Genomic DNA, 23,562 nt, shown 5'->3' with positions numbered 1-23,562 from the left:
CTTCACCACTCACCAAGGTGGGTTATCAGTGGTCACCTCAGCCAAGGAAACCACTACTGAGGACTGTATCCTGCTGACGGAAGCCTCCTGCGTCTCCATTGCATTCTCCTCCTCTTCCCCTTTAGGGGTGGGCTTCGTTCCTGAGAACAGGCTGAGCCTACAATAGCTGGGACTTTGAAGCTGGGCATTTTGCCATTTATTCACCAGGGAGATAAGGGCCGCTACCAACTCAGAATGCTTAGCCCTTGCTAGAGGACTCATTTGACCTTCTACATCAGACCACTCCTTCCACTCGCTCCACAGAAACAAGAGCAACTTGTCTTTAAAGTCTCCACTCCCAGCTATGGGAGACTTGGCCTCTGATTTGGCATGCTCACCTTCACTCCCTTCCTCCCGGAAAGTAAGGACAGCCTACGGCCCCTCCTCTCCTGGGGCCCTGATAGTACCAGGCAGTTCCACTGCCGTTACGTCAGCGCTAGTCTGAACTAGAACAAAGTCTTTGCCCGCCATTTCATCAAACCTCCACTTAACCCCTACAGCATCCATAACCACGTATCATAATCACTTTACCGAATATTAGTTTAACACAGACTTAAAACACACAACTCACTGGATCAATGCTCAGGGCAATCACACAGCATCCAACAAAATCGATTCCGGACGATACTCCCACTATGAAACACCCTGTTTCCTTGGCTGTGTAAGTCTAGGGAAGACGACCTCCGGCCTGCCAAACTTCAGAGATTGAGGCGCACTGGATCCCACCCCAAACCTCAGTGTGTGTGGATGCTGGGTCATTTGCTCCCCTGTTACAAATTAATGCCACGAAATATCAGACAGCACACTGCACACGATTAAAGGAATTATATTTATAAATCTTAACTGAAGGGTTAGTAAAGAACAACAGAAAGAAAAGGGCCCATTCTAATTAAACAGTCAAATGTGTACAAGTTGGAGCTCATCTTGAACTTCTCTGTCACTCACGCACTGGGCCCTTGGACAGCGTGAAAGCACACACCACCTTCCGAACATCGCTCGCAATCCATCTCAAACAAACGAGTCTCCCACCGGATCGTATGCTATGACCGGATCTCCTCAGCGTCTTCTCTCTCCATCTCCTCTCAAACAACAGCCCAAGACCAATCTTATTGTCCCTCACCAAGAAAACCTCCCGCTAATTAGATGGCACACATTCCACATCATCCCTTAACTTCAACAATAACCCAAACCGGCTGAAAGCAGAACAGCTCTTACAGAACTGCTAAATGAAATACCTACAGCATAACAGTAAAGATGTGAACCAGGGCATTACACTGTTAACTGTACTTTATTAACATTAATTTCAAGCATTTTAATTGCTTTGCAGGTTTTGCAAGAAAGGTGGAACAGAAATATGTGTGGGTGGCTTAAGGTATCTCCTGGGCCCAGCCAAACTGGCCATTTATGGATCAAGGCGAAGCAGTCAAGGGCTCTGCCCAAGCTGAGTGCAGCCCCTCTTCCGGGGTTATGTCCGTGCCTGGCTGTCCTTGGAGAAAAAGCACATGGCATCTGTGGGTACAGTGGGGGATTTTGGGGAATGGTGGGCCCTCAGGGACTCAAGCGTTTTGCAGATAATAACAAATGTACTTTAATTTAAAACAGTACATACTTTATTATATAGAGTATTGCTGTGTTGTTATAGTCTTTAAAATGGCTGCACCATTGAAGAAAAATATTTTCCCAACAGGGCTATTGAGTTTCTTTCATTTGGAGTGTTTCCAGTATTTTTCATGAAACTCAAGGCCTCCCAATGAAGCAAGTTCCCACAGGTTCTATGGACCAGAGGTAGAATGGAACTCCCAATTCACATTCTTAATATTAATTACGTTCAAGCTGAATTTGTGAACAAATCTCCAAAACCATGTGACTAACAAAACCACTCTGAAATAATCAAAAAGGTTGAGAATACTCAGCAGGTCAAACAGTAAAGAGGAAGCAGATTTAACATTTCGTATCAATGACCCCCTTCATCACGATTGGTAAAATGAAAGGACAAGTGTAATAAAGTTGCAGAAGTATGAGCAGAGGAGAAAGCAAAGTAGCTGTGACAGGGTGAGATCATGGTTGAAGAGAAGAATATGAGCACTAGTTAAACAGAGGTAATATATCTGGAGGACTGTAAACACAGGAAGACATCTTAGATGTGTGTAATGTCTTGTCATCAAAGCAAATGTGATGAAGATGGAGACACAGGGAAATTGGAATGGAGTCCTTACAAATTGATAGTTGGTGGGTTTACAAGACCATAAGACATAAGAGCAGAATTAGGCCATTCAGTCCATTGAGTCTGCTTTGACATTCCACCATGGCTGATTTATTATCCCTCTCAACCCCATTCTCCTGCTTTCTCTCTTAACCTCCGAAGCTCTGTCTAATCAAGAATCTAGCAACCTCTGCTTTAAAAATACCCAATGATTTCGCCTACACGGTCGTATGTGGCAATAAATTCCACAGATTCACTATCTGCTGATTAAACAAATCACAATCAGAACTCAAGTCAGCTTTAATATCACTGGCGTATGTCATGAAATTTGTTAACTTCACAGCAGCAGTACAATGAAATACATGCCAAATAAATATAGTGAGAAAACTGAATTACAGTAAGTATATATATGTCTGTTAAATAGTTAAAATAAGTAGTACAACAAAAAACAAATTAAAAGTAGTGAGGTAATGTTCGTGGATTCTAAGTCCATTTAGAAATCGGACGGCAGAGGGGAAGAAACTGTTTATGAATCGCTGTGTGTGTGTCTTTAGGTTTCTGTACCTCCTTCCCGACGGTAATAATGAGAAGAGGACATGTCCTGGGTGGTGTGGGGGTCCTTAATGACGGACGCTGCCTTTCCAAGGCACTGCTCCTTGAAGATGTTCTGGATGCTATGGAGCCTAGTGCCCATGATGGTGCTAACTAATCTTACAAGTTTCTGCAACTTACTTCAACCTTATGCCATAGCTCTCACCCCACCCCACCCTATACCAGATGGTGATGCAGCCAGTCAGAATGCTCTCCATGGTACACTTGCAGAAGTTTTTGAGTGTTTTAGTTGACAAACCAAATCTCCTCCTCATATATGTTCTAAATGTACTTTCCTTTATTCTGTGGTTATGCCCTCTGGTCTCAGACTCACCCACTATAGGAAAAATGCTCTCTACATCCACTCTAACTAGGCCTTTCAATATTCGATAGGTTTCATTGAGATGCCCCGTCAGTCTTCTAAACTCCAGCAGGTACAAGCCCAGAGCCATCAAACACTCCACATGTGCGTTATCCCTTTAATTCCTGGAATTACTCTCATGAACCGCCTCTGGACCCTCTCCAATGCCAGCAGATCTTTTGTTAGATAAGGGACCTAAAACTGCTCACAATACTCCAAGTGTGGTCTGACTAATGCTTTATTTCTTCAACTTTACATCCTTGCTTTTATATTCTCATTCTCTGGAAATAATTGCTAACATTGTGTTTGCCTTCCTTACCACTGACTCAACCTGCAAATTAATCTTTCACAAGGACTCCCAAGCGCCTTTAAACCTCTGATTTTTGAATTTTCTTCTATTTCTTTATTTTAACCAATTAACCTTTTATTTCTTCTATTTCTTTATTTCTTCTACCAAAGTGCATGACCATACACTCCCCTACAGTATATTTCATCTGACACTTCCCTGCCATTCTCCCAATCTGTCTAAGTGCTTCTGCAGGCACTCTGCTTCATCAACACTACCTGTCCTCCCACCTATCTTTGTATCATCTGCAAACATGGCCACAAAGCCATCAATTCTGTCAGCCAAATCACTGACATATAACATGAAAAGAAGCAGTCCCAACACCGACCACTGCAGAACACCACTATTCACCGGCAGCCAACCAGAAAAGGCTCCCTTTATTCCTAATATTTTCCTCCCGCCAGTCAGCCAATCTTCTATCCATGCTAGTATATTTTACGTAATACCACTGGATCTTATCATGTTAAGCAGCAGATGTGCAGCACTTTATCAAAGGCCTTCTGAAAATCCAAGTAAACAATATCCACAGACTCTCCTTTATCTATGCTGCCTCTTATTTCCTCAAAGAATTCCAACAGACTTGTCAGGCTAGATTTCCTCTGAAGGACATCATGCTGACTTTGGCCTATTTTATCCTGTACCTCCAAATATCCCGAAACCTCATCCTTAATAATGGACTCAAACATCCTCCCAACCATTGAAGTCAAGCTAACTGGCTGATAATTTCCTTTCTTCTGCCTCCCTCCCTTCTTTAAGAGTGGAGTGACATTTGCAATTTTACAGTCCTTCAGAACCTTGTGATTCTTGAAAGATCATTACTAATGCCTCCACAATCTTTTCAGATAGCTCTTTCAGAACCCTGGGGTGCAGTCCATCCGGTAAAGGTGACTTATCATTCAGACCATCCAGCTTACCAAGCATAATAGAAACTAAACTCACTTCTGATTTCTGGCATACTGTTAATGTCTTCCATGAAGAAGACTTGACGCAAAATACTTCCTCAGTTCATCTGCCCTTTCCTTGTCCTCCATTACTACCTCTCCAGAACCATTTTCCAGCAGTCCAATATCCACTCTCCCCTCTCTTTTATTTTTTATCTATCTGAAAGAACATCTGGTATCCTCTTTTGTATTATTGGCCAGCTTACTTTCATATTTCATTTTTACTCTCCTTATAGCTTTTTTATTTGTCTTCTGTTGGTTTTTAAAAGCTTCCCAATCTGCTAACTTGCTCTATTATATGCCCTCTCTTTTCCTTTTATATTGTCTTTGACATCCCTTGTCAGCCACGTTTGCCTCATCCTCCTTTTAGAATACTTCTTCATCTTTGGGATATATCTGTACTGCACCTTCTAAATTGCCTCCAGAAACTTCAGCCATTGCAAGTCTGCCATCATCCCTGCTACTGTCCCCTTCCACTCAACTTTGGCTAGCTCCTCATTCATGTCTCTGTAATTCCCTTTATTTCACTGTAATACATATACTTCTGACTTTATTTTCTCCCTCTCATACTACAGGGTGAATCCTTTTATTTTTATTTTTCTATTTTTAGAGGTACAGCACAGAATAGGCTCTTCTGGTTCTTTGAGCCCACTACCCAACAACCCAGATTTAACTGTAACCTAATCATAGCACAATTTACAATAACCAATTAACCTACCCGGTATGTCTTTGGACTGTGGGAGGAAACTGGAGTACCCAGCGAAAACTCACGCATTCCAAGGGGAGGACATACAACTTTTACAGAGGACACTGGGGTTGAACTCTGAACTTGGCGCCACAAGCTGTAGTAGCATCACACTAACCACCATCTTACTATGACGCTATCAGATTATGATCACCTCTTCCTAAGGGTTCATTTTCTTAAGCTCTCTAATCAAATCTAGTTCATTACACAACATCTAATCCAGAATTACCTTCCTCCTAGTGGGCTCAACCACAAGCTGCTCTAAAAAGCCACCTGTAGGCATTCTACAATTTCCCTCTCTTGGGATCCAGCATAAACCTGATATTCTCAATCTACCTGCATATTGAAATCCCCCATGACTACCGTAACATTGCCCTTTTGACAAGCCTTTTATATCTCCTGTTGTAATTTGTACTCCACATCCTGACTACTGTTTGGAGGCTTGTATATAACTGCCATCAGGGTCTCTTTACCTTAGCAGTTTCTTAATTCTACCCACAAGAATTCTACATCTTCCAATCCTATGTCACCTTTCTAAGCATTTGATTTCATTTTTTACCAACAGAGCCACCCCACCCCCTCTGCCTACCTGCCTGTTCTTTTGATACAATGTGTATCCTTGGATGTTAAGCTCCTAACTATGATCTTCTTTCAGCCACAGCTCAGTGATGCCCGTAACATCATACCTGTCAATCTTTAAATGCACTACAAGATCATCAGTCTTATTCCGTATACTGTGTGCATTCAACTACAACACCTTCAGTTCTTTTTGATTTTGCAGCCGTGTTACACTTCAACTCATCCCAATGACTGCAATTTTGCCCTATGATCTGCCTGTCTTCCCTCACAGTCTCACTATAGACTGCATCTACTTGTATACAAAACTGCCCCTTCCTCAGTCCTATGTCTCCGATTCCCAACCACCTGCCACCTGCCAAATTAGTTGAAACCCTCCCCAACAGCTCTGGCAAACCTGTCCACAAGGATATTACTCCCCTTCAGTTTCAGGTGTAACCCGTCATTTTTGCACAGGACTTACCTTCCCCAGAAGAGATCCCAATGATCCAGAAATCTGAAACCCTGCTCCCCCCCCCACACCAATTCTTCGGCGACACATTGATCCGCCAAGTCATCTTATTCTTACACTCGAGACTTCACAGAAAGCTCAGAGACTTGGCCTGCACCTCACTTTGTGCAGCTGGATCCTGGACTTCCTATGGGATTGCCGACAGGTGGTAAGGATGGGCTCCCTCACCTCTGCCCCTCAACATAGGGGCTTTATGTTGTGGTCTGAGTCCTCTTCTCTACTCCCTTTACACCCATGACTGTACTGCCACACACAGCTCCAATCTGCTGATCAAATTTGTAGATGGCACCACTTTGATTGGCCTTATTTCCAGCGGTAATGAGACAGCCTACAGAGGAGAGGGTGACACCCTGACACAGTGGGTGCCAGGATAACAACATCTCCTTCAATGTCCTCCTGATTGTGGATTACAGGAGGAATAGAGACAGGCTCACCCTGATCAACATCAATGGATCTGGTGAGTAGTTTCAAGTTCCTCAGTATACAGTGCACATCACCGAGTCTCACCTGGACTGTACCTACCGGTTTTGTGGCAAAAAAAGCACAACAGCGTCTCCTCCACCTCAGGTGACTGAAGAAGTTTGGCATGGGCCCCCAAATCCTCAAGACTTTCTAAAGGGACACCACTGAGAGCACACTGACTGGCTGTATCACTGCCTGGTGTGGGAACTGCACCAACCTTGATCGCTGGACACCGTGGAGAGTGGTACGGACAGCCCAGCGCATCTGTGGATGTGAACTTCCCTCCATTGAGGACATTTATAGCAGCAGGTGCAGAAAGAAGGCCTGGAAGGTCATTGGGGACACCAGTCACCCAACCACAAACTGTTTCAGCTGCTTCTGTCTTGCAAACACTACTGCAGCATTAAAGCCAGGACCAACAGGCTACAGGACAGCTTCTTTCTGCAACAGAATCATAACACAAAGATTTTTTTACTCCCTCATGTTGTGAGATGGGAGTAAGATTTAAATAAATTCCAATTTTACTCTCACTAACACATGGCACCGACAGCAATCCAAAGATTACTATGTTGGAAGCCCTGCTTTTCAGCTTTCTACTCAGGTTCTTATACTCAGGATCTCCTTCCTTTTCATACCTACCACGACTTCCAGCCACTCACCCTACCCCTTTAGAATAATGTGGACTCAATTTGAGACATCCTTGACGCTGGTACCTGGGAGACATCTGGGTGTCCCTTTCACATCAGCAGAATCTCCTGTCTGCTCCTCTAACTATGGAATTCTATATCACTACTGCACTCCTCCTCTCCCCACTTTCCTTCTGAGCTACAGAGCCAGACTCAGTGCCAGAGACCCAGTCACAGTGGCTTCCTCCTGGTAGGTTGTCTCCCTAACAATATCTGAAGTGGTATACTTGTTTTTGAGGGGAATGGCCACAGGGGAACTCTGCGCTGGGCCTTCCCCTTACCTGACAGACACCCTCCTGTAACTTAGAGGTGACTACCTCCCTATAGCTCCTATTTACCATCTCCTCATTCTCCCATATGAGCAAAGGTCATTGAGCTGCAGTTCCAGTTCCTTGACAGTGTCTAAGGAGCTACAGCTCAATGCACTTCGTGCAGATGTGGTTATCAGGGAGACAGGAGGTCTTCCAGAGTTCCCACATCTCACAGAAAGAACATGCCACTAATTCTGGCCCATTCTCAGCCCACTTACTATGTACTAATAAACAAAGCAAGAGAAATAAAAGCTTACTAGAAACTTGTATAGAGGCTTTGCCCCTTTCTTGCCTCCGCCCGTTGAGCCAAAGACTGACCACTCCAAAAAAGGCCATTCTTACAATGACCTACATCTCCTCCCACCCTACTTCTTGTAACGTTCCATTCTCCTTGACCCTTCCACTCTGTTGTATCTGCTCTGATAATAAAATTTTCTGTACTAGAAACCCATGCGTAAGTGCTGGGCTTATCCACAATGAGATATTGCTGCCCACAAAAGTATAATTGCGCAGATTGTCAGTGTTAGTTTTTCAATTATCAAGTAACTAGATGGCTGCACGATTAGTGATGATGATATTCCTATTTTGATTATTACAGTGGTCATGAGAACAGCAAATGTAAAAGATTTATTCTTTACATCTGCTTGTGGTTTGAATTGCAATGGTTACATAAAAAATAACTGTCTACGTCAGTTACGCCAATTTCAGTAGGAGCCATGACAACAAGGATATCTCTTTCTCATATCTGTTGATATTAAACAATGTCACAATGAATTTCGTCAGTATTCAGCTGTAAGGTAATTTCCTTTCCACAGAATGAAAATGATGTGCTTTTGTGAAGCAGAGTATGAGGGTAAGCCTATCATAACTGAGAGCAAATACATGCTCTTTCAGTCGTGTAATCAATAGAGCAAAGATAAAGATTTCTGCTTTTATTGTGTCTTTTATGATTCATCCCAAAGAATCCTCCAGTAAATGAAGTGTAGTCTCAATTGCAGTAAATGTGACAGCCAATTTGTGCAAACTTCACAAAAATCAATTCTCTGACTAAACCAAGGGATAATGCCCCCACCCCCACCACACACACACACACACACACACACACACACACACACACACACACACACACACACACACACACACAGTTCCCTGAGCTATTGCAATAGGTCTTTTGCATCCATGTGAGAATAGAACTGGACCTTTGATCCAATATCTTATCTGAAAGATAGCTTCTTCAACAGTGCAGCATCTGAAGGCACTGCATGTACACCTAAGTCTGGATTTTTGAACACAAGACTCTGGAATGGAACTTGAACCTGGAACCTATTGATTCTAAAGCACAGCTACTACCAGATGAGCCAGGCTAACAATATCGTGTGCATTACTATATAAACCTTTACAAATCAGCTGTATGGATACGGGGAATACTATTGGTGAAAATCTGTTGGGACGCCCTCTGAAACTAGAAAGCTTAAAGAAATCAAAATCAGGCCAGGTATTAAAACTTGTATTATAACAGTAATTCAACCAGTTAGCACAATTATGATTTAGATTTCAGAATATGGTACTCAAAAAGCTGGACAGAGAGAATGGTCCTAGATCACAGGTAATCCCAATACTCAAGTTATACAGTCATTACTATGTTGGACTGCGAACGCTACAGTGAAAGGGAATTCCAGCCATTCCTGATACTAGAGGAGATGCTTGTGGGACTTTATAAGTGATGAGCTAAGGCTTTGCAGTAACTTGGGCCAACTATCACAATGGTGTGTGGGGGGTGGTTGGGAATGTAGTCACAGGCATTCAAAATATCTCTGCCTCCCTGTTCTTTTTCTCATTTCCATTGTAGCCTTTTGTAAAGATACTCTGGCTCTCATGCATCTCTGACTCACTTTCCATGATCCCAAGCAAGAATGATACTCTGCACTATGCTACCACTGGAAATCACACAGAAATATGTTTTTAAAGACCAATGAGCTAAAAATCACCACGTAACAAAGTTTTCTCTATTTTATGGATTTTCCCCAGTTTATGAATTTTTGGGAATTTTCCTGATGGGCATTAGAAAAAACTCAATGTCCATTTTTAAAACGCACAAGGAATTCTGCAGATGCTGGAAATTCAAGCAACACACTTAAAAGTTGCTGGTGAACGCAGCAGGCCAGGCAGCATCTCTAGGAAGAGGTACAGTCGACGTTTCGGGCTGAGACCCTTCGTCAGGACTAACTCAAAGAAGAGCTAGTAAGAGATTTGAAAGGGGGAGGGGGAGATCCAAAATGATAGGAGAAGACTGGAGAGGGAGGGATGGAGCCAAGAGCTAGACAGTTGATTGGCAAAAGGGATATGACAGGATCATGGGACAGGAGGCCCAGGGAGAAAGAAAAGGGGGGAGAGGGGGAAAACCCAGAGGATGGGCAAGGGGTATAGTCAGAGGGAGAAAAAGGAGAGAGAGAAAAAGAATGTGTGTATATAAATAAATAACGGATGGGGTACGAGGGGGAGGTGGGGCATTAGTGGAAGTTTGAGAAGTCAATGTTCATGCCACCAGGTTGGAGGCTACCCAGACGGAATATAAGGTGTTGTTCCTCCAACCTGAGTGTGGCTTCATCTTTACAGTAGAGGAGACCATGGATAGACATATCAGAATGGGAATGGGATGTGGAATTAAAATGTGTGGCCACTGGGAGATCCCGCTTTCTCTGGCGGACAGAGCATAGGTGTTCAGCGAAACGATCTCCCAGTCTGTGTCGGGTCTCGCCAATATATAGAAGGCCACATCGGGAGCACCGGGCGCAGTATATCACCCCAGCCGACTCACAGGTGAAGTGTTGCCTCACCTGGAAGGACTGTCTGGGGCCCTGAATGGTGGTAAGGGAGGAAATGTAAGGGCATGTGTAGCACCTGTTCCACTTACAAAGATAAGTGCCAGGAGGGAGATCGGTGGGGAGGGATGGGGGGGACGAATGGACAAGGGAGACGCGTAGGGAGCGATCCCTGTGGAAAGCGGGGGGGGGGGGAGATGTGCTTAGTGGTGGGATCCCGTTGGAGGTAGCGGAAGTTACAGGGAATGTCGGACCCGGAGGCTGGTGGGGGGGTAGGTGAGGACAAGGGGAACCCTATTCCTAGTGGGGTGGCGGGAGGATGGAGTGAGAGCAGATGTGCGTGAAATGGGGGAGATGCGTTTGAGAGCAGAGTTGATGGTAGAGGAAGGGAAGCCCCTTTCTTTAAAAAGGAGGACATCTCCCTCGTCCTGGAATGAAAAGCTTCATCCTGAGAGCAGAAGCGGCGGAGATGGAGGAATTGCGACAAGGGGACGGCATTTTTGCAAGAGACGGGGTGAGAAGAGGAATAGTCCAGATAGCTGTGAGAGTCAGTAGGCTTATAGTAGACATCAATAGATAAGCTGTCTACAGAGATAGAGACAGAAAGATCTAGAAGGGGGAGGGAGGTGTCGGAAATGGACCAGGTAAACTTGAGGGCAGGGTGAAAGTTGGAGGCAAAGTTAATGAAGTCAACGAGCTCAGCATGCGTGCAGGAAGCAGCGCCAATGCAGTCATCGATGTAGCGAAGGAAAAGTGGGGATGTCAGGGTTAAGGTTTTTATGCAGAGAGTGGTGAGTGCATGGAATGGGCTGCCAGCGACGGTGATGGAGGCAGATATGATAGGGTCTTTTAAGAGACTCTGGGATAGCTATGTTGAGCTTAGAAAAATAGAGGGCTTTGGATGACCCTATGTATTTTCTAAAGTAAGTACGTATTTGGCACAGCATTGTGGGCCGAAGGCCCTGTATTGTGCTGCAGTTTTTCTATGTTCTATTATTTAATGCTTGGTCTTTTAGTGACTTCCCCTCACCAGCAACTTCCAGAACAGATTGTGAACATCCACTGATACTGCTGGAGTTAAAGAAAAATGTCCCTTTGTTCCCATGTGGTTGATAAAATGTCATTGACCTGAAATATTAATACAGATGCTGCTTGACCTGCTGGGTATTGAGGAAGGGCAAAAAAAAAGGTGCAGATAGTAACAGATTGATCATTCTTTGTACAATTCCATTCAAAATCATCAATTATCATAGTTACATTATCACCAATTAACTACAGTTTATTCACTTGAAAAGAAGTATTGTAAATTGGAACCCAAGAACTTTGCGAAACATATCTCAGGTCCTCACTAGATGTAGCCAGAATTATGGAACATGGATAATGCCTGACTTATGGAACACACTATACAAATGGGATTTGCCAGCTGCTGCAAAACTGCAGGCATTTTCTGTAAAGTGGGAACACAACATTTCTGTCTTCTCTCTCCCAACCCCTTCCCCTGCCCAAACTGCAACAATCAAGGTCTGGGTCAAGGCGGGCAGAGCTGAGTGCACTGAACAAATTCATTCATTCACTGAGTCAGTAAGGTTGGCTGACAACCATTCTTCCCACACCTGCTCTCTCCCCTTTCACAGCTGTTTCTGTAATCCTTTTCCAATTATGTTCATTTCAAATTTAATAACAATTTGGGTTACCATCAGTTCTCAGGAATGGAACTCTGTTCTAACCTGGGGACTGCCTATATATGAATCCAATTTCTCCAATCTGTAAAATTACGATCTAATATGCAGCAATAGCCATTTCAAAAGTGAAAAAAAAATTGAGAAACTGAATCCCTACATATTCTGTGGCATAAATGGACGGTATATTCAACGTTCAAAATAAATTAATTACCAAAGTACATATATGTCACAATATACTACCCCGAGATTCCTTTCTTGTGGGCATTCACAGTAAGCACAAAGAAATACAATAGAATCAATGAAAGACACTCCCAACAAGATGGGCAAACAACCAAGGTGCAAAAGATAACAAACACAAATAAGAAAAAAATAAATAAGCAATAAATACCAAGAACATGAGTTGTAGAGTCCTTGAAAGTAAGTTCAGAGGTTGAGGTGTTGAGGTGAGTGAAGTTGAATGCAATTATCCCCTCTGGCTCGAGAGCCTGATAGCTGACGGATAATAACTGTTCCTGAACCAGATGGTGTGGGACCTGAGGCTCCTGTACCTCCTCCCTGATGGCAGCAGCAAGAAGAGAGCATGGCCTGGATGGTAGGATCCTTGATGATAGATGTTGCTTTTCTGTAACAGGTTTCCTTGTAGGTGTGTTCAGTGGTGGAGAGGGCTTCAGCCATAATGGACTGGACTGTGTTCACCACTTTTTGTAGGTTTTTCTGTTCAAGGGCACTGGTGTTTCCATGATGCAACTAGTCAGTAATCTCTCTACCCCGCATCTATAGGAGCTTGTCAAAGTTTTAGATGACATGCTGAATTTTCATAAATTTGTTAGAAAATAGAGACACTGCTTTCTTTGAAATAGCACTTATGTGCCGGACCCAGTACAGATCCTCTGAAATGATAACACTGAAAAATTTAAAGTTGCTGACCCTCCCCACCTTTGATGCCCCAATGAAGACTGGATCATGCTCCTCCTGAATTTAATAATCAGCTCTTTGGTTTTGCTGACATTGAATGAGAAATTGTTGTTGTGGCCCCATTCAGCCAGATTTTCATTCTCCCTCCTGTAAGCTGATTCATCACCACCTTTGCTACAGCCAACAACAGTATTGTCGTCAGCAAACCCAAATATGGCATTGGAGATGCACTTATCCTCACTGTCATAAGTATAAACTGAGTAGAGCAGGGGGCCAAGCTAACAGCTTTGTGGTGCATGTGTGCTAATGGTGATTTTGGTGAAGATGGTATTGCCAATCCAAACTGACTGGGCTCTGCAAGTGAGGAAATTGAGGATCCAGTTCCACAAGGAGGTTCTGAGGCCCAGGTCTTGGAGCTCATTGATTAGCTTTGAGGAGATGATAGTGTTGAATGCAGAGCTGTAGTCAATGAAGAGTATCCTGCTGTATACATTTTCACTGTCCAGATGTTCCAGGGTTGAGTAGACAAATTGATTTGGATCTAAGTTGCACCTCAGTCAAGAAATGATAAGTTTCATCACCAACCTCTCAAGGCACTTCATCATCATGGATGTAAGTGCTACTGGACGATAGTCATTGATGCAGATTACTACATTCTTCTTGGGCACTGATATAATTGAAGTCTGCTTGAAGCTAGACTGCCAAAGGGAGAGGTTAAAGATATCAATGAACACTCCAGCCAGTTGGTTAGCATAGGTTTTCGGTACTCAGCCAGATGCTTTCCGTGGGTTCGCCCTCCTGAAAGATACTCTCACTCAGCCTCAGATACTGAAATCACAGGGCTGTAGAAGCTTGTGAAGGTGTCTCCATGTTTTGTCAGTCAAAGCATGCATATAAGGTATTGAGCTTATTGGGAGCAAACTGTTGTTGAAACAAATGTTGTTGTGGTAGCATTGAAGCCTTGCCACAGCTGTCGAGCATCCTTCTGGGATTCAAGCTTGCTCTGGAATTGCCACTTTGCATGTGAGATGGCTTTTCAGAGGTTGTACCTGGACTTCTTGTAATTGACTTGGTCACTAGACATGAACGCTACTGATCTGGTCCTCAGCAGATTGTGATCCCTTGGTTCATCCAGAGCCTCTGGTTGGGGAAGACCCCAAGTGATTTTGTTGGGATATACTCATGCACTAATGACTTTATAAAGTCTGTGATAACCATTCAGATCCTCTGATGAGCCCTTGAACATGGGCCAGTTGACCGACTCAAAGCAATCCTGTAGCCTCTCCTCTGCCTCCTACAACCACCCCTTTGTGTCCTTACTTCTGGACCCTTAGTCTTTAGCCTCTGCCTGTATGCAGGTAGGAGAAGGACAGCCAGATGATCAGATTTCCTGAAATGCAGTCTAGGTATGAAACAGTAGGCATTCCTAATTGTAGTCTAGAAGTATTCGATAGTTGTAGCAGTGGGCAAAACTACATTAGTCTAGAGGATACAAGTATTCCTTCCAAACAATACTTGTAAAGCTCTTGCAATTATAAATTAATATTCAACTGTTCTTTGTGTTTGATTAATTGTAAAATTATCCCGGAGAAAATGCAAAGAAACCTGTGAAATACAATATGTTGCAATTATTCTGCGTATTTCATATATTTTAACATTAATTTAGAACTTTAAACCCTGTTATTTGATATTTGAAAAGCTTTATTGTTTAAATGGCCTTGTAAATGTTTCCAACCAAAGGTTATGGCCAAATGCGACTGCCAGATCTCTGTACTTCCTCCTTGTTCCCAGTGTATACTGCCAGTTTTCTCCTACCAGTTTCAAGAGGTAGATGGGTGAAATTGTCTGCTCTGCAAGCTTTTTTTTTGTTATTGGTTCAATTCAGTTGGAAGCAAGCCTAACTGAGGACTATTTTCCCACACTCTTCAAAATGCACTTTTGCTTGATAATGTCTAGGTTGTCTGACTTTAGCTCAGGCACAAAAGTAGTTATTCTTGAACTTCACATTTAACTGTGGCATTGGAAAGGAAGCATTTATAACTAAGAGACTGCACTGTGTGGTAGTTTTGATACTCACTTGGCACAGAAATGAACTTTGACTCTTTCTTCCCACAGTTATAATCATGTCAAAATACTTCTAGAACACCGATTTGTCTTTTAATTAACAAAGCTGTTTTTGGGGTGAATAAAACCTAATAGTTGGTTTCCTATCAACTGAAAGAATTATTAAAAAGAAGTTTTTAGTTTCTTCACCACATTCATGTTCAGTTTTTAGGTTCTTGCTGTTGATGTAATTCTTTCAGCCCTTTTGAAATTAAATTATTTCAGTTCTATTTCTAAAGCTTGGTATAATAACTATTTCCATCAATTAAATTCACTTTACAACAACGGATCACAATTTTTAAAAATTAAATTATAATACCAAAAGAAAAATACTACAAACACTGAAATTCTGAATTCTGAAAACAGAAATGCCAGCAGTACTCATGAGATTAGGTGGCACAAGCAGGGAAAAAAATGTGTTAATTTAAAATGTTAATGTCCTTTAAAAAGACCTGAATTTGAGAGACAAGAATGAATGGAATATAAAAAAAAGATGGAACACAATAAAAAGGGTCAAGAAGGAATAGAAGTGAATCATTACCATTAGCTTCTGTTTGTGACAATATAGGGCATAGATAGGAAATGAAATTCTTGACATCAGTGTTGGCTGTGGAAGCGTAAAGCAACAGATTAAGAAATAACACATGAGGCTAAATAGAACTTGCTTAGAATAGTATTAAAACACTTAGTTACCAGATCTTGGACCCAGTCAAGGCATTCCCAATTTGTGTCTGATTTCTATATGGAAACTATTTTGTAGCAGCAGGTACATTACACTAAATTATAGAAAAATAGGGAAGAATGTAGGAAGATGTAGATATAGGGAAGGCAGGAATGACAGTGCAGACTTTTCTTATATAAAATAATTGAAGCCATATTGCGGATGAATTGGGAAAACAAATGCATGAGTATTAATGAGCTGAGTATGTTATTAATCATAGAGAAGGTCTCCTGCATGTCAATTTATCAATGGATCCCGACAGCTGGTATTAGATTCCATCTCTTCGCATTTGGTTATCTCTTAATCCAGTGGCTGCTTTGATGCACCTTTGCAGCACAAAATAAGGTAACACAGAACATGGAATATAACTGGTCTCTATTTAAAGGGTCTCTACATTATCTGTTCAAATACGATTACAATATGCCAATAGCAAACTTTATTGTTCCTTCAACACACATCAAAGTTGCTGGTGAACACAGCAGGCCAAGCAGCATCTCTAGGAAGAGGTGCAGTCGACATTTCAGGCCAAGACCCTTCGTCAGGAACTATATGTTATCTTCAGGAACTATAGGAGTGCTCACTTAGTATCCCGTGATACACACGTCAGGGACAATGATTCCATCAAAAAAAAAACATATAAAAGAACATAACTAGAGCTGCTAGAAAGTGCAACTCATTTTGAGCATTCATGGAGTGACCTTTTTTAATTCTCATAAATTGTGGCATGGCTCTGGAGAGTGCACAAAGTGATACAGGAGAAACCTTTCCAGTTCCTTTTGCCTATAGGGCTAAAATTCCTTGCTTGAGGAAACAAGGTCTAAGTCTTTGCTTTAGCGATCAAGGTACTCTAGGTTGCCGAATGTGTCAGGAATTATCTGGCTACCTTTGAAGAATATTGTAATCTGTTTAGATGCTGGCACTACCATTTCTGTGGACATATTTGGCTACAATAAAGTTTGAAGAAAATTATGTTGCGAAAAACAGATTGCAGGGAGAATTCAGTGGAAGCAAAAGGTATGAGTCAACATTTCAGTTTTTCCTATTCCCTTCCAGTCTGCAACATTGAGAATATTTTGTAGTACCAAGGAGGGGTTGGTGACAGAGGCTTGTTAGGTGATAGGTTAGGTGGAACCAGATTGGGGGGGGGGGTTGAGTGATTTGGTAGGTGGAATCAAATGGGAGGAGATAGGAAAAATGAAAAAAGGGAAAGAAAAACCAGTTGAGTGTGCAGAAGGGGAAAAAATAATTGAAATTGGAAAATTATTGGAAATTGGTAATATTATTCTTCCAATTTGCCTCATTGTAGTAATGAAGAAGTTGCAGCCTTGTTTTTAATCAGCAGGCATTGGTTGTTTAACATATGAAGACAAAATAAAGTGCCTAAGGTCTGATTAAGGGTCCTAGCTGAAACATTAACTGTTTACTCATTTCCATAGATGCTGCCTGACCTGCTGACTTTGTCCAGCATTTGGTATGTGTTGCCTAAGGTCTATGCTACTTGCTATTGTTCTTCCTCCTTCAACAAATATATTGAAGGTCACTGTTGTTGTAGGTAAAGAGAGAACAAAACTTGCACCTGGGTATAAGAAGAAATCAGAAAAAAAAAGCAAGGATAAGAACTAATGGGGATATTGTAATTTTCCTTGTATTCTACAAACTGGTTGCTTTAAAACATTTTTGCCAGCAGCTTACGTCTTAGAATCCTGATTGAAGGAAATTATTGCAGCAGTAATATCCTGATTTGAACACAAGGAAGTTGAATGAAAGATGATAACATTACTAAGCCCTTCCTTCAAAAAAATTAAATTGTCATATTGGTGAATGAAACTGATATCAGATGTTCTAAGTGCCAAGACCATCTGGCCAATTTTAGATAAATATAGGTGATCAACTGGAAATTATTAAATCTCTAAATAGCTTGTTCTAATGCATAAATGTGCGTAAGTGGTTCTTCTGACTTCAAAAGTTGAAAGTAAATATTATTATCAAAATCTATATATGTCACTATTTACAACCCTGAGATTCAACTTCTTAGGGGCATACTCAGCAAATTGATGGAATAGTAAGTGTAACAGGATCAATGAAAGATCAACCAGAGTGCAGAAGGCAAAAAACTGTGCAAATGCAAGTATAAATAAATAGCACTAAATAACAAGGACATCCGATAATGAGATAAAGAGCCCTTGAAAGGGATATCATTGGTTCTGGGAACATTACAATGATGGGGCAAGTTATGTTGAGTGTAGTCATCCCCTTATATTTAAGAGCCTGATAGATGACGGTAGTAGCTTTTCTTGTACCAGGTGGTACAAGTCCTGAGGCTCTACCTAATGGCATCACTGCAAAAAGAGCATGATGTGGGTGGTGGGGATCGCTGATGATGGATGCTGCTTTCCTACAACAGAGTTTCATGTAGATGGGCTCAATGGTTGGGAGGGCTTTAGCCATGCTGTACCTAGCCAAATCTAATAGATTTTGTAGGATATTCCATTCAAAGGCATTAGTGTTTCCATACCAGGCTGTGATGCAGCCAGTCAATATCCTCTCCCCTACACACCTATAGAAGTTTGTCAACATTTTAGATGTCATGCCGAATTCTGCAAGCTCCTGAAGAAGTACAGGTGTTGCCATGCTTTCTTTTCAATTATACTTACATGCTGGGTCCAGGTCAGGTCTTCTGAAATAGTAGCATCTAGAAATTTAAAGTTGCTAACCCACTCCACCACAATCCTCCAATGACCACTGGGTCATGAATCTCTGGTTTCCCTCTCCTGAAGTCAATAATCAGTTCCTTGGTCTTGCTGACATTGAACAAGAGGTTTTTGTTATGACACCACTTAGTCAGATCTCCCTCCCATATGCTGATTCATCGCCATCTTTGATTAGGCCCATGATAGTGGTGTCATCAGCAAACTTGAATATGGCATGTACTTTATACTTTATTGTCGCCAAACAATTGGTACTAGAACGTACAATCATCACAGCGATATTTGATTCTGTGCTTCACACTCCCTGGATTACAAATATTAAATATTAAAAATAGTTAAAATTAGTAAATATTAAACATTTAAATTATAAATCATAAATAGAAAATAGAAAAGTGGGAAGTAAGGTAGTCCAAAAAAACCAAGAGGCAGGTCCGGATATTTGGAGGGTACGGCCCAGATCCGGGTCAGGATCCGTTCAGCAGTCTTATCACAGTTGGAAAGAAGCTGTTCCCAAATCTGGCCGAATGAATCTTCAAGTTCCTGAGCCTTCTCCCGGAGGGAAGAGGGATGAAAAGTGTGTTGGCTGGGTGGGTCATGTCCTTGATTATCCCAGCAGCACTGCTCCAACAGCGTGCGGTGTAAAGTGAGTCCACGGACGGAAGATTGGTTTGTGTGATGTGTTACACTGTGTTCACGATCTTCTGCAGCTTCTTTTGGTCTTGGACAGGACAACTTCCATACCAGGTTGTGATGCACCCGAGAAGAATGCTTTCTACAGTGCACCTATAAAAATTAGTGATGGTTTTAGGGGACAGGCCAAATTTCTTTAGTTTTCTTAGGAAGTAAAGGCAGTGGTGGGCCTTCTTGGCAGTGAACTCTGCTTGGTTGGACCAAGTCAGGTCATTTGTGATATTGACCCCGAGGAACTTAAAGCTTTTGACCTCTTCCACTTGCGCACCACCGATGTAAATTGGGTCATACGGTCCACTACTCCTTCTGAAGTCAACAACCTGTTCCTTCGTCTTGCTGACGTTGAGGGATAGGTTATTGTCTTCGCACCATGCCACCAGGTTCTTAATTTCCTCTCTGTACTCAAACTCATCATTACCCGAGATATGGCCTACAATTGTTGTGTCATCAGCAAACTTATATATTGAGTTTGATGGAAACTTGGCTACACAATCATGGGTGTACAGTGAGTACAGCAGGGGGCTGAGTACACAGCCTTGTGGGGCACCGGTGCTCAGAGTGATTGTAGAGGAGAGCTTGTCCCCTATTTTTACAGCCTGGGTCCTGTCTGTGAGGAAGTTGAAGATCCAGCTGCAGATCTGAGTGCTCAGGCCCAGGTTCCGGAGCTTAGGAATCAGTTTATTTGGAATGATGGTAATAAAGGCAGAGCTGTAGTCAATGAAAAGGAGCCTTATGTATGCCTCTTTATTCTCCAGGTGTTCTAAGGAGGAATGTAGGGCCAGAGAGATGGCATCTGCCGCTGACCTGTTGCTCCGGTAGGCGAATTGCAAATTGCAGTAATTGCATATGAACTGCTTCTTGTATTTCCAAAATAACTTTTGTCATATTCTTTGCTAAGAACAGAGAAGCAAATTGAATACTAAGTGTCATTGCTATTCCATAACTTTCTTTCAAGATTGGTGCACTGGGTCCAATCAGAAAGTCTTCTGATTATTGCTGGACTTATCAAGTATTTTTTTCATAATTTTAGCAATTTTAATTCCTGTTTTGCTTCTTTTGTTATAATTTATCATTTATCTATCTTTAACAAATTAGGCTTTATTGTAATCGTGCAACTCCTCTCTCAACTTCAGGGGCTAGAAATATTTTATGGTGAAACATCCTTAGCACTACTGTGCATTCTACAAAATGGCATATAAATATAGTATAGTTTGTCACATCTTAATTTTCATGAATAGGGAACAAATGGAAAGTACCCATCATTTAATATTGACATTTGCAATAATAAAAATGAAGTGATAACAAATTGCTAACAAAGCGATAACTGTTTGGGCAATTAATGTGGATTTATGAATGGAGATTGTTGAAAAATCTATTGCAGTTTTATAAGTATGTAAACTGGGGAATGGATAAGGAGGAGGCAACTGGTATGATGTGTCTGGACTTTCAAATTATACCATCAACCTGCATATGGTGATATGGTGGCCATTTGGCCCACTATGTTTAACCTGATACCAACCAGCAGGCACCCATCTGTTTTAATCTCATTTCCCAGTATGTCTAGCCTCTGACTCCTTGGCAATTCAAGTACTTGTCAAGACACTTGTTAAATGTTGCCAGCAGCACCGCTTTTTTTCTGTCTCTCCAGAAAAGGCGAAGCATTCTTGGTACTCATCACACTGTGGGTGAAAAGACTACCACTAATATGCCTCAAGGTCTCTTATCCCTATTCTAAATTTATTTCAACTCTGATCCAAAGGTCTGTTTCATGCAGTCCGCTCCACAAATACCCCTCATAATTTTATATACAAGTTTAATATATGCTGCCTGAAGATTCATCTAAACCCACCCACTAGCCATTTCTATTTCCTCAAATATCAGTTCTCAGTCATCCTCCTCTATCCTCTGGACCACTTCCCTCAATGGAAAGTCATTCAGAAAAAGTGTTCCAGAGGCCTCAAATGCTTCAGAAATTGGCAGTGGAGGCAGAACTAAATCCGTTATTCACACATCCATCAAAATCATTTCATAAGTGAATCATTTCCTGAAAGCTTCTAAGAACTTCTAGATACAGACAGGTTAAGCAAATGGACACAAACATAATTGGAATTTAATGTGGGGAAATGTCCATTTTGGTAGATAGAAGTAGAAATGTGGAGTATTTTTAAAGGGTGAGAGTTTGAATTGTGTTTATGTTCAGACAGATGTGGGTATCCTTATACACCCAGTGGCCACTTTATCAGCACAGGAGGTATGTTCAAGGTCTTCTGCTGCTGTAGCTCATCCACTTCAAGGTTCAACATGTGTGTTCAGAGATACTCTTCTGCACACCATGTTCTAATGCTTAGTTATTTGTGTTACTGCTGCCTTCCTGTCAGCTTGAAGCAGTCAGGCCATTCTCCACTGACTTCTCACATTAATGAGGCATTTTGCCCACAGAACTGCCGCTCCCTTAATGTTTTGTATTTTTTGCACCATTCTCTCTAAGCTGTAGAGACCGTTGTGCATGAAAATCCCAGGAGATCAGCCGTTTCAGAGATACTCAAACCACTCTGTCTGGCACCTACAATTATTCCATGGTCAAAGTCACTTTCTTCCCCATTCTGATGTTAGATCTGAATAACATTTTGCCTCCAGTTTACCTACCAGAACAAAAGGTTCACAGCAGGTGCCATCTCATTGGCTCTTCACTCAACCGTGGAACATCCGGACAGCAAAGATGCATACATCAGAATGCTCTTTATCAACTACAACCCAGCATTCAATGCCATCATCCCCTGAAAACTAATCAATAAGCTTCTAGACCTTGGCCGCAATATCTCCTTGTGCAATTAAATCCTCAATTTCCTTACTTGCAGATCCCAGTCAGTTCAGGCTGGCAACAACATCTCCTCCAGAGCACAGGTGCACCAAAAGGCTGTGTGCTCAGCTCCTGCTCTACTTACTTTACACTTATGACTGTGTGACTAAGCACAGCTCCATTGTCATATTCAAGTCTGCTGACAACACCACTGTCGCAGGCTGAATCAAAGGTGGATACAAATCAGCATATAGGAAGGAGACTGAAAATCTGGCTGAGTGTTGCCACTACAACAACCTCTTCCTTAATGTCAGCAAGACAAGGGAGTTGATTTTTGACCTTAGGAGGAGGAAACCAGGGGTCCATGAGCCAGTTCCCATCGAAGGATCAGAGATGAAGAAGGTCAGCAACTTTAAATTCCTCAATGTTTTCATTTTAGAGGACTAGTCCTGGGCCCAGCACATAAGTGCAATTACGAAGAAACCAAGGCAGTGCCTCTCATTCCTTAGGTGTTTACAAAGATTTGGCATGACATCTAAAACTTTGACAAACCTCTTTAGATGTGTGCTGGAGAGTATTATAGCCTGGCATGGAAATACCAATGCCCTTGAATGGAAATTCCTTCAAAAGTAGTGGGTATGGCCCAGTCTACCATGGGTATAGACCCCTCACCATTGAGCATATTTACACAGAGCATTGTTGCAGGAAAACGGCATCAATCATCAGTGACCCCACCACACAGGTGATACTCTCTTCTCACTGCTGCCATCAGGAAGAAGGTACAGGAGTTTCAGGACTCACACCACTAGGTTCAATCATCAGACATAGAAACATAGAAAAAAAAACACAATACAGGCCCCTTGGCCCACAAAGCTGTGCCAAACATGTCCTTACCTGAGAAATTACCTAGGGTTACCTATAGCCCTCTATTTTTCTGAGCTCCAGATACCCGTCCAGGAGTCTTAAAAGACCCAATCATATCCGCCTCCACCACCATCACCGGCAGCCCATTCCACCCACTCACCACTCTTTGCGTAAAAAACTTACCCCTGACATCTCCTCTGTACCTACTTCCAAGCACCTTAAAACTGTGCCCTCTCGTGCTAGCCATTTCAGCCCTGGGATAAAGCCTCTGAATATCCACACGATCAATGCCGCTCATCATCTGATACTCCTCTATCAGGTCACCTCTCATCCTCTGTTGCTCCAAGGAAAATAGGCAGAGTTCACTCAACCTATTCTCATAAGGCATGCTCCCCAATCTAGGCAACATCCTTCTAAATCTCCTCTGCACCCTTTCTATGGTTTCCACGTCCTTCCTATAGTGAGGCGACCAGAATTGAGCACTA

At 42.2% G+C, this 23,562-nt stretch overlaps 1 long non-coding RNA gene across 1 annotated transcript in view; it reads right to left on the bottom strand.

Annotated features, from left to right (window-relative positions):
- Positions 1-23,562, bottom strand: part of LOC140210607 (uncharacterized) — a 97,571-nt gene that overhangs the window by 48,529 nt on the left and 25,480 nt on the right. The window contains exon 2 of the long non-coding RNA XR_011889261.1: positions 6,993-7,216. This is a non-coding gene — a long non-coding RNA (uncharacterized lncRNA). The remainder of the gene's footprint in view (positions 1-6,992; positions 7,217-23,562) is intronic.

This window comes from Mobula birostris, chromosome 15 (genome assembly GCF_030028105.1).
Source record: "Mobula birostris isolate sMobBir1 chromosome 15, sMobBir1.hap1, whole genome shotgun sequence".
Classification (NCBI taxonomy): domain Eukaryota; kingdom Metazoa; phylum Chordata; class Chondrichthyes; order Myliobatiformes; family Myliobatidae; genus Mobula; species Mobula birostris.
The sequence above is the reverse complement of the archived record's forward strand: the minus strand, read 5'-3'. Positions and strand labels throughout refer to the sequence as shown.